At 44.9% G+C, this 14,995-nt stretch overlaps 1 protein-coding gene across 2 annotated transcripts in view; it reads left to right on the forward strand.

Annotated features, from left to right (window-relative positions):
- Positions 1 to 14,995, forward strand: part of KLHL2 (kelch like family member 2) — a 208,647-nt gene that overhangs the window by 5,733 nt on the left and 187,919 nt on the right. The gene's annotated exons all lie outside the window — the stretch shown is intronic.

Raw genomic sequence — 14,995 nt, forward strand, 5'->3', positions numbered from 1 at the left:
TTTTATGCGATACAGCACTGGGTTGCTTTGATAATTGCCCAGTCATACAATGCTGTACCCCCCCAAAAAACGGGCTACCAAAGGGTTAAATGTGTGCCTAGCCAATGTTTTATTGCATTGTGGAAGGTGCCTTTTCTAGGGGAAGACATGGATCCTTGTCCCTGCTTTGCAGAGGCACAATTCATGACTTCCCTCCTGCCAGAGCTGCGACCTGCCTTGCCATTCTGCCTCTCTGCTAGATCATCGGCAGGTGCCAGCGGACATATAGTCCGTGGTAATCGCAGCTGGGCTACCGCTGTGTGTGGCCGCTGTCGCTAGCAGTGCGCATGCGTGCCCCCTACCCGAAAGAGCCAGATCGTGCGCGTGTGTGTGTATAATATATATGATTGGGCGCACAGATGTTGCCCTGTAGCAGTTAAACTGGAGAGGTTAAAATAAATAAATATATAATCTCTCTCTCCTCTTCTCTTCTCTCTCTTCTCTCTTCTCTCTCTCTCCTCTTCTCTTCTCTCTTCTCTCTTCTCTCTTCTCTCTCTCTCCTCTCCTCTTCTCTCTTCTCTCTTCTCTCTTCTCTCTTCTCTCTTCTCTCTCCTCTCTCCTCTCTTTTTTCTTCTCTCTTCTCTCTTCTCTCTTCTCTCTTCTTTCTCTCTCTTCTCTCTTCTTTCTCTCTCTTCTCTCTTCTTTCTCTCTCTTCTTTCTCTCTCTTCTCTCTTCTTTCTCTCTCTTCTCTCTTCTTTCTCTCTCTTCTCTCTTCTTTCTCTCTCTTCTCTCTTCTTTCTCTCTCTTCTCTCTTCTTTCTCTCTCTTCTCTCTTCTTTCTCTCTCTTCTCTCTTCTCTCTCTCTCTTCTTTCTCTCCTCTTCTTTCTCTCCTCTTCTTTCTCTCCTCTTCTTTCTCTCCTCTTCTTTCTCTCCTCTTCTTTCTCTCCTCTTCTTTCTCTCCTCTTCTTTCTCTCCTCTTCTCTCTCTCCTCTTCTCTCTCTCCTCTTCTCTCTCTCCTCTCCTCTCCTCTCCTCTCCACGGCCCGGACTCCCATAAGTGGAGAAGGATACCTGTCAAAGACTGGTATCCTGCCCCCCCCCCCCCCCCTGAAAGGTGCCAATTGTGGCACCTAAGGGGGGAGGAATCCAATGAGCAGAAGTTCCACTTTAGGGTGGAACTCCGCTTTAAGCAACTTTAGTATCAGGCTGCAACATAACAAAACTGAAGGGAGTCTAAATACTTTGGGAATTCTGTGTATACAAATTGCTACGAGGGCAGAATCAGTCCAGCGACAGGCGGCTGGAAAGGAAGTTTCAGTAAGATAAACAGTCTAATTAGTAGGGTATGTGTTCTCGCATATTTCATTACCAATGAGTGTGGTTGCAGAAATGACCCGTTTTCTTGGTTCCTGACATTTGTGGGTGGTGGAAGTGATGCTTGTTCCCGGATGTGCCATGTGCTTCCTGTCGGGTAGAGTACATTAGGCATTCCTGTTTTGTGGGAAGGAAGACGAATGGCTTTTCCACAGTAGGAAAACAGATCTGTGTGCCCTTTAGAGAAGCATGTATGATTAGTTTAGGAATTGTTGTTCTTCTAGGCACATGTCATTCCTGCTGTGCTCTACAATCCATCCATGGTGTGGGGGCAGCTCGATGAGTGGCACAGTCTCTAGCAGCCATGCATTTCATCTTAGAAGCTCTTCATGCGTCTCTTTACAAACTAGACACGTTCTGTTTTGTCTTTTATTGTTTCTTTGCACCTCCTTTAGTGTCCTTGTCCCATAACTGCCCACAAAGTCCTAGGAACTATGACTGCTAGATGGAGTTTGTCACCGTGCCAGTCTGTGGTGTCTCTACAGTATTCTTTTCTCTTGTGCTTTTGAAGTATGTCGCCAAAGACAAAAAGGAATGTGTTATTTTAAGGAGTAACATTTATCAAGATTAATGAAGGCACGTGGCCAGCGGAAACAAAGTTTACACGTTCTGATGTACCATTTATGTCCAGAGTGCTCAAATATCTGTAGACTTCACATGGCAGCCTGGCTACTACAGGAGCCAGCACACCACTTTACACCAGGTTTACACTTGCAGTTGGAGGTTTACCCCTAAAGGGTGACTCCACTTTGGTGGGGGAAACATAGCAAATATACAATTGCAATACAAGTCCTATTTTAATTCAATGTTATTAAAAATTGCCTTTCATTTTCAATCTGCAGCCACTGTAATTTTCTGTAAAATTCAATATGGCTATCTGGAGGTGTTCTGTACACAGAGCTCCCCCTAGATATGTCATTTCCTCACTGATTTCCTCAGAAGTCTGCACCAAGTCTGATTTTTGGCACCCCCTGCAACACAAATTTCATTTTTTGATGAGATGTTTCCAAATGAAAATTTTCATTCCAAGCAGTGAGCCATATAGCTTTTTTTTTTTTTTTTCTTACAGGGATATATATATATATATATATATATATATATATATATATATATATATATATATATATATATATATATATATATATATATATATATATATATATATATATATATATATATATATATATATATATATATATATATATATATTCATATTCAGTAATGTCTCCAGGTGGATTTATTCTGTGGTTAACAGTATAGGATCACTGGAATCCTATATGCTTGAATGGCTTGAACGTCCCCAATATTATTAGGAGCACATAGGACATATAACCACTCGCTCAAATAAGGTTTCAAATAGTAACATCTGACAGGTTTTGTTGGTATCCCAACTTCCTCAGAGATTGCGGTCTTCTAAGGCGTCGGTCTCGCCCCCCCCCCCCCCCAATGTGAGTGGACTTACTGGCCCGGATTCAGACTCAGACTTCAGACTCACAGTGCGCTCAGCCTATCAGCGGCCGCGACGGGACATTGCTGCGGCCGCTGATAGGCTGAGCGCACTGTGAGTCACCGACCCGCAGGAAGTGGAAGAGACCGGGACCGGAGAACGGGACGGCGATATCGGAACAACGGGGGATCGTAGGCAGGTAAGTGAAGGTTTATTTTGTATAGTTTTACAGCCCGGGCACAGCGGGGGTTAAAAGTTTTAGCTCAGAACTCCTTTAAAGGAGTTGTAAAGGAAAAACATATTTTGCCTAAAATTAATGTCTGCAAGGTAGACAGACAGAATAGTGTAATGATTCTGTTAAAAAACGGGTAAATACCTATTCAATTCCTTCATCTCTATCACCTCCGGCGTTCTAGTTTCTGTTCTCTCATTCACTTCCTGGTTTGCATTGCTCGTTCATGTAAGAACTACATTTTCCAGTATGCATTGCGGCACGCCCAGTAATTCACACCTCCTTGAAGTCTCTAACACGTACAGAGCGTCCTGCCGCACAGATGTAGTTCCCAGGAGGGGGCGAGCACGTCACTGACCACCGCAGTAAAGCCTCACTTCACGGTGGTGAGTAACAATCGGACAAGCAGGAAGTGAACAGAAGAAATAGAGCAACTTCTGAGCAAAAACAAAAAATGAGGAAGTGAAAAGAGGAATGTCTGCAGGTCTAAAGGATGCTTATTATGAAAAAAGTTTTCCTTTACAACCCCTTTAAGAAACAAGTGTCAGAAAAAGATTTGGACTTTAACCACTTCCATACCGGGCCTATTTTGGCACTTCTCTCCTACATGCATAAATCATCATTTTTTTGTTAGAAAATTACTCAGAACCCCCAAACACTATATATGTTTTTTTAGCAGACACCCTAGGGAATAAAATGCAGGCCATTGCAACTTTTTATCTCGCACAGTATTTGCGCAATCATTTTTCAAACGCCTTTTTTTGGGAAAAAAAACGGTTTTGTGAATTAAAAAATAACAAAACAGTAAAGTGAGCCCAATTTTGTATAATGTGAAAGATGAAGTTACGCCGAGTAAATAGATATCTGAATGATGCCTGTAGCTGCAGGCATCATTCAGATATCCCCACTGAAAGTCCAGAACGTCATATGACGTCCTTGGGCGGGAAGTGGTTAAAGCGGTTCTCCACCCTAAAGTGAAGTCGCGCTGATCGGCACCCTCCCCCCCCTCCGGTGTCACATTTGACACCTTTCAGGGGGAGGGGGGTGCAGATACCTGTCTAAAGACAGGTATTTGCACCCACTTCCGGCCCGGCATTCACGGGCAAAAGAAAGGAACACTCGGCTCCCAGCACACAGCGGGAGCCAATCGGCGGGCTCAGGGTGACTCGCGCATGCGCCGTAGGGAACCGGGCAGTGAAGCCGGAGCTCTTCACTTCCTGGTTCCCTCAGCGTGGATGGAGGGGGGAGCAGCAGGGTGACGAGCGATCGCTCGTCCTCTGCTGCGGACACCGCTGGACTCAAGGACAGGTAAGTGTCCTAATATTAAAAGTCAGCAGCTGCAGTATTTGTAGCTGCTGGCTTTTAATAATTTTTTTTTGGCGGAACATCCGCTTTAAGTGGGTAAACTTCCTGCATTCAGGCCCCTTTCACATTGAGGCGTTTTTCATGCGGTACAGCGCTAAAAATAGCGCTGCTATACCGCATGAAAAAATCATGTCCTGCAGGCTTCAATGTGAAAGCCCGAAGGCTTTCACACTGAAGCGGTGCGGTAGCAGGACCGCTCCAAAAGTCCTGATAGCCGCATCTTTGGAGTGGTATAGGAGCGGGGTGTTTACCGCTCCTATACCGCGCCTTCCTATTGGAATCAATGGGAAACCGCGGTAATACTGCCCGCAATGTGCCTCTGCAGAGGCGCATTGCGGGCAGTATTAACCCTTTTCCGGCCGCTAGCGGGGGTTAAAACCGCACCGCTAGTGCCCGAATATCGCGGTAAATACGACGGTATAGCGGCGCTAAAAATAGCGCTGCTATACCATCACCGCACCTCCGTTGCCCAATGTGAAAGGGGCCTTACACACAGACCTTTGCTCTAAGAAAGTTAGTTACAATGTTTCATGTTACAAACTTTGCGGACTGCCCAAATTCTAAGAAGGAAGCATTAGTTACAATGTTTCCTGTTAAGAACTTGGCAGACTGCTCAGATATTTTCTTTTTGACAGCTGATTGAGCCTAAATTCTCTCCACTTGTTATATGAAAGAATCGGCAAACTGTGTATGTATGTATGTATGTATGTATGTATGTATGTATATATATATATATATATATATATATATATATATATATATATATATATATATATATATATATATATATATATATATATATATATATATATATATATATATATATATATAGTGGTGCGCCAAAAAAGGGGGCGTGGTCTGCCCATTGTGGGAGTGTACTTCTTGCACGCCCAGTCCTCCACTCTCTCTCCTCCTCCTCGATCTCCATGTGTCAGAGCTGAATTGTCTGGCCCGTAGTAACAATGTCCCGCCTCCTGTGATAGACGGCACACTGATCCAATAGCAGGACATTGAATCGGTGTGACAATTTACAGGAGGCGGGACATTGTTACTATGGCCTGGTTACTCAAATCCACTTTGGCAAAGGCAGGCTGCATATGCTGGGCACTGGTAGGCTTCTGGGCACAAGCAGGCTGTATATGATGGGCACTGGTAGGCTGCTGTGCACCGGTGAGGCACAGGCAGGCTGCAAATTATGGGCACTGGTAGGCTGCTGGGCACTGGCAAGCTGCATATGATGGGCACTCCGAAAAAAGAAAAAATATCCATTGAGCAGGAGTTTTGTGGACAAAAATGCCTTGTTGATGTCAGAGGAGAATGGGCAGGCTATCTGTTAGTGCTGCTTAATCAGTGTCACCTATTGGTGCCAGCCAGTTGTCAGTACCATCTATCGCTGCCATCTGTCAGTGCCATTATCGGTGCCAGCCGCCTGTCAGTAATCATCAGTGCTGCATATCGGTGCCACCTAATCTGTATTGTGCTTTAAAACTGTCACCTGACATAAAAAAAAAAAAAGAATCGGTATCGGCGAGTACTTGAAAAAAATTATCGGTACTTGTACTCGGTCCTAAAAAAATGGTATCGGGACAACCCTAAATTAAACACCACGGCCTACCTGAGTATTGTTGCTGACCTTGTCCATCCCTTTATGACTACAGTGTACCCATCTTCTGATGACTACTTCCAGCAGGATAATGCAAATCATCTCACCACTGGTTTCTTGAACATGACAATGAGGTCACTGTACTCCAATGGCCTCCACAGTCACCAGATCTCAATCCATCAGAGCACTTTTGGGATGTGGTGGAACGGGAGGTTCCTATCATGGATGTGCAGCCGATAAATCTGCAGCAACTGTGTGATGCTATCATGTCCCTATGGACCAAAGTCTCTGAGGATTTTTTTTCCAACATCTTGTTGAATCTATGACACGAAGAATTAAAATGTAGCTTCACTTTTGTTGAGAAAAAAACATTCCCCTCTGGGTGATCTATGTACCTTTCAGGGATTAAAAAAAAGTTTGCAGATTCCTACCTTTTAACCACTTCCATACCAGGCACTTACGCACCTTCCCGCCCAAGCCAATTTTCAGCTTTCAGCACTGTCGCAATTTGAATGACAATTGCGCGGTCGTGCTACACTGTACCCAAATGAAATTTTTATAATTTTGTTCCCACAAATAGAGCTTTATTTTGGTGGTATTTGATCACCTCTGCGATTTTTATTTTTTGTGTAACAACTAAAAAAAGACCGAAATTTTTGAAAAAAATTAAGTTTTTATTTTTTTTCTGTTAATTTTATTTGTAAATACGTTTTTCTTCTTCAATGATGGGCACCGATGAGGTGGCACTGATGGGCGCTCATAGGCGGCTCATAGGCACTCCCTGGTGGTCCAGTGTTGCGATCCGAGGGGGGACTGCACTGATAAACAATCAGCGCAAACCTCCCCCCTGTCAGGAGAGCCGCCGATCGGCTCTCCTCTACTCGCGTCTGTCAGACGCGAGTGAGGAAGAGCCTTCAACGGCTCTTCCTGTTTACATCGTGATCAGCCGTGATTGGACACGGCTGATCGCGTGGTAAAGAACCTCTGCCGGAGGCTCTTTGCCGAGATCGGAGATGCAGGGTGTCAGACTGACACCACGCGTCACCGATCGCTGCACGCCCCCACGTCCAGTGAGGATTTCACAACCACTTCCCAGACGTCAATTGACCAGGCGGGAAGTGGTTAAAGAAATCACTGTTTGTTCCTCTATGCTCCTGGGCTCTAACGGGAGTAGTTTCATATTTATCAACCAGCTGCAAAGCTCTGAGGAAAGCTGCTGGGCCGGCATCAGAGTGGATAAAAAAAAATTGATTTCTTTTTTTTCAAAGATCACCTGCTTGATCGTTCTTAGAGGCGGCGGGTGGGAACCCTCTACCGCCGCCCTCTGGTGCTTCTACCAGCTTGCCTGTATGATTGGCGTGCCGGAGAAGGAATCCACCTGCTCTGAAAGTTGAGCAGATTTTCAAGGGACAGATGATCCCCGACAATCTCTATGACCTTTTGGTCATAGACGTTATGACGTCGCGTCCAGCCCGGCAAAAGTAAACATTGCCGGGGACTTGCTGGAATCCTCTTTTTTTTTTTTTTTTTTTTTTTTTTTTTCGATCTGTCCTTCCTGCCTGGAGGAGAGATGTGGGGGTGTGGGGGTTAAATTTCTTGTAATAGGACTAACAGTGATCAAAAAAGAAATACAAAAAAATAAAAAGTCAAGGGTAAGTGTAAATTCTTTTAATTTTTTAAATAAAATAAACAATAAAAAAAATTTAAAGCGCCCCCGTCCCCACTTGCTCACACACAGAAGCGAATGCATACATACGTCGTGCCCACACATGTAAACGGCGTTCAAACCACACGTTGGGTATCGCCGCGAACATTAGGACGGTTGTAACAATTTTAGCCCAAGACCTCCCCTGTAACTTTAAGTACCAACGTTTGGCGCCATTCCACAAGTGTGCGCAATTTTAAAGCTCGACATGTTGGGTATCTATTTACTCAGCGTAACATCATCTTTCAAATTGTACAAAAAAATTGGGGTAACTTTACTGTTTAAAAAAAAAAAAACACGTTTTGTAAAATCGCTGCGCAAATACCATGTGACATAAAAAGTTGCAACGGCTGCCGTTTTCTTTTCTACAGTCTGTGCAAAAAAAAAAAAACATATATAAAGATTGAGGGTTCTGAGTAATTTTCTAGAAAGGAAAACATTTGGATTTTGATGTAGGAGTGAAGTGCCAGAGTTTGCCTGGATGGGAAGTGGTTAAAGTTTCTTACTCCCATTAAGAATGAGTCCTTACATTTTAAAGAGCACTTGTCATTTCAGATCCATCATGGTACCGCCTTTTAGTGGGCATCCACTCACCTGCTGCCGCCATGTCAGTCACCTTGTTGTGTCACTGCCACATCACCAGCCGTCCAATTAAAGTGAATGGAACTGTCGGTGAGTCAACAGCGGGTCAGAGGAGGAGCCGCTGCAGGACGGAGATGACAATTGCTTTGATTTAAATGAAATCCATCCTGGCCTGCATCCTATTTAGACGTGTTGCACCAAAAATTACATTTTTGTTGCAGGGGATACCAGAAATTTGCTTGTATCTTAGTGTAGCACCCTCTACTGTAGGTAGGTGCTAGAATAGGATTTTTGCAAGGGAAGCTGTCAGTGCAGGTACATTTAGGCAGGCATATGCTCCAGCCTAGGCCTGCTTGTTTTGATCTAGGGGCAGGGAGTGGTTAGTGTAGCAGTGGGTGTGACCACCTGTGCTTTAATTCTGGGGCACCTCCCCTGCTTCCAGTGAGAATGATCTGGAAGAGCGGCAGGGCACAGGATTGGAGTGACAGGGAGCTCATTTGAGGAGACCTGACCAATCCCCACTTGGAATTGGCAGGGGGCAGGCCTCCCATATAAGCTAAGGTCCCAGCCTACTGGGGAGTAGTTGTCGGCCGAGAGACGTGGAGAATGTAGCATTAGGCAGCAGCAGGTGCCTGAGAACCCATCTGGGTGGGGGGGTGGGCTGGCGAGGCTTTGCAGAGGAGCCTGGGAGAGCTGGGAGGGAGCCTCATCTTTGCATGGTCATGGAAGGAGTATCCTGGAACAGAGGAGCTGGAGAAGCTGTCGAAACATGTGTCCAGATAAAGTTCTCCTTCATGGACTTTGGGCAGGATAAGGTTGTTGAGTATGGCACAGTGGATGTTGTGGATGAGGCATGCCAGGGGAGCTGGGTGCGAGGCCAGAGGAGAGGCTCGTATCCAGTCCAGCTCCAGATTGGCTTTGTTCAGGCCTTGGATCCTAGTAGCCCGGGAAGCGATGTCATGACATCCCTTTTGGATTACTGGTATCCTAAAGGTGCCAGTTTTAAAAAATAGAAAGTATTCAAAAATGCAGATTCCCAACGTTTTGAATACTTTTTCAAGTTCAGTGGAAGGGTTTGGGGTCTTGTAGACCCCAGATCCCTGAATTAAGAGTTCGTGTCGCTGCCAATTACTGTCACAAGGAGAGTTCAGGGCTTTTGAAACGCCAAACGCTTGTAAACGCGGTAACTGGCATTTAAAAGCGTTTTTCATTTATTTTCAATGGGAATTTTTTATTTTTTTGTCCATTTTGAATGGTAAAACATTGACTTTCCGAGAGAGGATTTTCAAATTACTAGCTTTTAAAGCGGATGTGCCACTAAAAAAATATATTAAAAGCCAGCAGCTACAAATACTGCAGCTGCTGACTTTTAATATAAGGACACTTGCCTGTCCTGGAGTCCCGCGCCGATCGCAGCAGATGACGAGCCGATCGCTCGTCACCCTGCTGCTCCCCCCTCCATCCACGGTGAGGGAACCAGGAAGTGAAGCGCTCCGGCTTCACTGCCCGGTTCCCTACGGCGCATGCGCGAGTCGCGCTGCGCCCGCCGATTGGCTCCCGCTGTGTGCTGGGAGCCGAGTGTTCCCAGCATACAACGGGGGACGGACGGGAAGCAAGGGAAAAACACGTCTTTTTCCCGCATCGTAGGGCCGGAAGTGGGTGCAGATACCTGTCTGTAGACAGGTATCTGCACCCCCTCCCCCCTGAAAGGTGTCAAATGTGACACCGGAGGGGGGGAGGGTGCCGATCAGCGGGACTCCACTTTAGAGTGGAGATCCGCTTTAAGTTCCAGCGATCAGGAGCGCTTACTGTTGACTGACTCATTACCTTTGCTGGAAGTCTGTTCCAAGCATCAACTACCCTCAAGTAACATAATACTTTCTAAGATTAATTTTGAACTTTCCTCCAGTTCCTTTGAGGTCATGTCCCCATGTTGTGGATGTTGGTTTCATATTGAAAAGACTGCTTTCCTGAACCTTATTCACCCCCTTGATGTATTTAAAGGTCTCAATGGTGTCTCCCCTTTCCCTTCCTTCCTCCAGACTATACATACTAAGTTCCCAAAGTCGCTCTTGATATGTTTTGTCTCTCAGACCTCTTTCACTACACTGCTATAGAGCTGGAGTTGAAGGGGAAATTATGTAGCTACTAAACTTTTCCTTGATGACAAGTTTATTTTAAAGTGTTCTCTGTCAAATTAGGAATATGGGAGCTGCTCATGCAGTTTTGTCTTTAAAGCTTCATATTCTGCCCTGGCATCCTTGCCCTAGCATCATTTTTGCACCATGTCTACATTGTTGCAGTGCCTTGCCCGTCATTCACTTTGAATTGGCTATTAATTCCCTGAAACGCAGGTTATAATGCAGCACATAAGTGTTCACATTGTTGTGGTGTGTTGGTGTGCCATTAAAAATGACACAACGACATTAGACACGTGCATTAATATTTGTTACAATAACGCAAAGTAATATGAATGTTTTTATCCAACATGTAACTGTAAATCCATCCTCAGTGAGTCGTATGCAGATGAGATACCATGACACCTTGATCATGCAGAGAAAGGATGAGCATGAGATTCCTGGAGTCTGACAAAGGCAGCGGCTCCCATATTTATGTCCTGACTGAAAACCTGTCATGAGGCAATTACCTCTCCTTGTGGTGATATTGCATAGTTAGTCAGGTTTAAAAGAAGACACAAGTCCATCTACAGTCCCTGACAAGTCTTGTCGCTTGTGTACAAATTGACCTGAAGTGCCGCGAAAATATATTTCTAATCAAGATTTTGTTACAATAAATGGGTCATTTTAATCCCAACAGCTTTTGTAATAATGTTTCAGTGTAAAACGAAACTGACAAAGTATTCTAATATTCACAGCTTGGTAAAGCCCATTGAGTAAATTTTTGCCAAGACATAAGGCTTCATTTCCATGGACGTTTTTGGACGTTTTTACAGCCACTTTTCTGCGCTTTTTTTTGCAGCTTAAAAACGGCTCTCCATGTTAGTCTATGGCCTCATGCCCACCATGACGTTTTTGAGCTGTAGATGGCTGTGCCGTTTTTAAGCTGAAAAAAAAAAAACATGACCAGTGCGTTCTGAAGCTCCAGCCTTAGAGCTGTAAAAACGCCAGACATTAAACGCTCAAAAACCGTGCAAAAATGCTACCGCTGCGTTTTTGAGCTCCAGCTCAAAATTTTTTTTTTTTTTCAAAAAAACATGGACAGGCGTTTTTAAGCTGTAAAAAAGGCTAAAAAAAAGTGGCTGTAAAAACGTCCATGGAAATGAAGCCTTAGGGCTCTTTCACATGGAGCGGATCCGTATTGATCCGCCCCGTGTGTGTCCGTCTGCTCGGCGGGGATCATCCGTAAATCCCCACTAAGCTGTCGGCGGACAGGGCGGTCCCCGCACACTGTGCAGAGACCGCCCTGTCTTTCCTCCGCTCTCCTCTATGGGGAATTGGATGAATACGGACCGTGTGTCCGTATTTATCCGATCCGTTCCGCCAGACGGAAGAAAATAGGGGTTTCTTCCGTTTCAAAAAGCGGATCTTTGCGGAGGCGGATCTTTACAGACGTTAACGTCCACAATCCCATAGGGATGCATTGTGAGTCCGTAAACGGACTTGTAAAAAACGGACCGTTCGTCCGCCCGTGTGAAAGGGCCCTTATGGCCCGTACACACGATCCGAATATTGGACGAAAACGATCGTCCGATGAAGAATCGTACGATTTTCGGATCGTGTGTACACTACTTTCGAGAGCCGATCACGACCGTTCATCCGATATTTTTCGATCGGACATGCACGAAAATTTTCCTCGTACGATGTAAGATCGTACGATTTTCGTTTAGTCAGTACAGTTGTCGTCCGACAATACAATACAAATACATTACAACACATGACATCACTTCCGATTATTTTTTTCGGTCGTACGAGAATTTTCGTGACTTTAATAACCTATTTCATTTTACTTGCGACTATTAAGCGAAAAAAGTCGTACGATCCGTCGTACGATATTCGGATCGTGTGTACGGGCCATAAGTGTTGTCGCCTTGTTATATGAGCTTCACCTGTGACTAATAATGGATCAATTAGGTCTCAGGTGTGTATAAAAAGAACACCAGTACACTAGACCTTCTCAACTACAACTAGACCTCTGCAAACATGCCTAAGATTCACCCGGAGACTAAGGGCTCTTTCACACGTCCGTTCAGTTTTTCAGATCAGTTTTTTTTTCATCAGTTGATCAGTTTTTGCATCCGTTTTTCCATCCGTTTTTTTTTTTTGGGGCTTTTTACATAGAAAAACAGATGTTAGCGGAACGGATGATAAACGGATCATCCGTTAACGTCCGTTTTTCGTCCGTTCCGTTTTTTAGACAGAAGAAAAATCGTTTTTTCTTCCGTCCAAAAAAACGGAACTGAACGCAGACGGATGCTAACGGACGTTAGCGGATGCTCATCCGCTAACGGACGCTAGCCCATAGGGAAGCATTGCGGTCCGTTAACGGACATCCAAAAAACGGACGAACGGAACGGACGTGTGAAAGAGCCCTAAAGTGTTGAAAAAAGATTTGAAGAGACTGGAGACGTTTTGGACAAGGCCAGGTCAGGCCGACCCCGCAAGACAACTGCTCGAGAGAACCGTTTTTTGGCTCGAAAATCCAAGGCCAGCCCATTTTCCACTGCAGCAGAGCTCCACAAGACCTGGTCGCCTGAAGTCCCTGTGTCAACCAAAACAGTTTGTATCGGATTCTATCTCGTAATGGCCTCCATGGTCGAATCGGTGCCCATAAGCCAGCACTAAACAAAGGGCAATTGAAAAACCGTGTGGCATTTGCCAAGGGCCACAGCCTGCTAAAAGGATGGACTCTGACAAAGTGGCAGAACGTGCCCACGGCATTGCTCGTGACCCAGTGCGCGTTTCCGGCGACCGCAATGTCTGACGGGTACCCACGATTGCCGGCGATCACGGCAGGAGTGTGGATCTGTGTGTGTAAACGCACAGATCCACCTCCTGTCAGAGGTGAGGAGACCGATGTGTGTTCCCAGTACAGAGGAACACACATCGGTCTCCTCCCCTTGGGAACATATTAACCCCTTCAGCGCCCCCTAGTTTTAACCCCTTTCCTGCCAGTCACATTTACACAGTAATCAGTGCAGTTTTATAGCACTAATCGCTGTATAAATGTGAATGGTCCCAAAAACGTGTCAAGTGTCCGATATGTCCTCCGCAATGTCACGGTCACAATCAAAATCGCAGATCGCTGCCATTACTAGTAAAAAAAAAAAAAAAAATGCCATAAATCTATCCTGTATTTTGTAGTGACCGCACAATTGTCATTCAAAGTGCGACAGCGCTGAAAACTAAGAATTGGTCTAGGCAGGAAGGGAGTGAAAATGCCCAGTATGGAAGTGGTTATTATCCAGTTATATCACATACATTTAGGAAATAATCCAGGCCTTTTATAAAGCAATCTACTGAGCTGGACATAACCACCTCTGCAGGGAGTCTTTTCCACTATTTCACAGCTCTTACTGTGAAGAAACCTTTCCGTATTTGGAGATTAAATCACTTTCCTCTAGACGTAAAGCGTGCCCCCTTGTCCTCTGTGATGACCTTAAAATGAATGACTCAACACCAAGTTCACTATAAGCATAACCTCTGTATTTGTACACGTTGGTCATACCCCCCCTTTAAAAGAGGAAGTAAACCCTTGCTAAAAATAAAATAAAAAATCTTCCTCCCCTGCAAAGTAAAGACATAATGTGCTAGTATGCATTGCATACTGGCACATTATGTGACACTGACCTGCATACAAAGCCCACGCCATCCCCGCTGCAGGCCGCATCCATGTTCGCTCCTCTTCCTTCTTGGGTGGCAGACTCCAGCTTTGTGACTGGCCGGAGCCACGTGACATCACTCCCACGCATTTGCGTGGGAGCCAACAGTCTTATGGCACTCGCTACTGAAGAAATGGGATAGGTGCCCGTTTCTTCAGAGCAAATGTGCTGTTGATATCATCGGCGCAGTATACTGTAAATATCTTCTAAACTGCACACGTTTAGGAGATATTTACAGTACTTATAGGTAAGCCTACAGGTAAAAGGTGTAAAGGGAGGTTTACAACCCTTTAATTTCCCCCTCCTCAAGAAAGAATAAATTCAGTTCTTATACATTTTCTTCATAATTAATTCCCTGTTTGTGATGCTTGTCATAATTTTGGCAGCCTATACATTTTAATGTTTTTTTTTTTGCTCATTACCCTATCCACACACTTGATGTGGAATAGAATGATCAGTGTTGCAGGCTATAGCTGGCATCACTGATCGTTTGGGGGGGGGGGGGGAACCAGGCAGGCTGGTTGTACACACGTTGATATGTAGATGGACTTGCACACTCAGGCTGCCCATACATGGACTGAAATTCAGCCAGTCCTTGCTGAACCAAACCATATAAAGCTGGGCATACATTAATAGAATTTCAGTTGAACTTTTTTCAATTTGTTCTTTTTCTCATGGTTAGTGGGGCCAAATTGACAATCATTTGTCAGTAGTGATGGGAAACTTCGAAGGAGCAGCACGAACATTGTCACTTTGAATGTGGTTTTCATTTACTTTTAGACCCCTTTCACACTGACACGTTTTTCAGGCGGTTCAGCGCTAAAAATAGCGCTGCTATACCGCCTGAAAAAATCGTGCCCTGCAGGCTTT

Source organism: Rana temporaria, chromosome 1 (genome assembly GCF_905171775.1).
Source record: "Rana temporaria chromosome 1, aRanTem1.1, whole genome shotgun sequence".
Taxonomy (NCBI): Eukaryota; Metazoa; Chordata; class Amphibia; order Anura; family Ranidae; genus Rana; species Rana temporaria.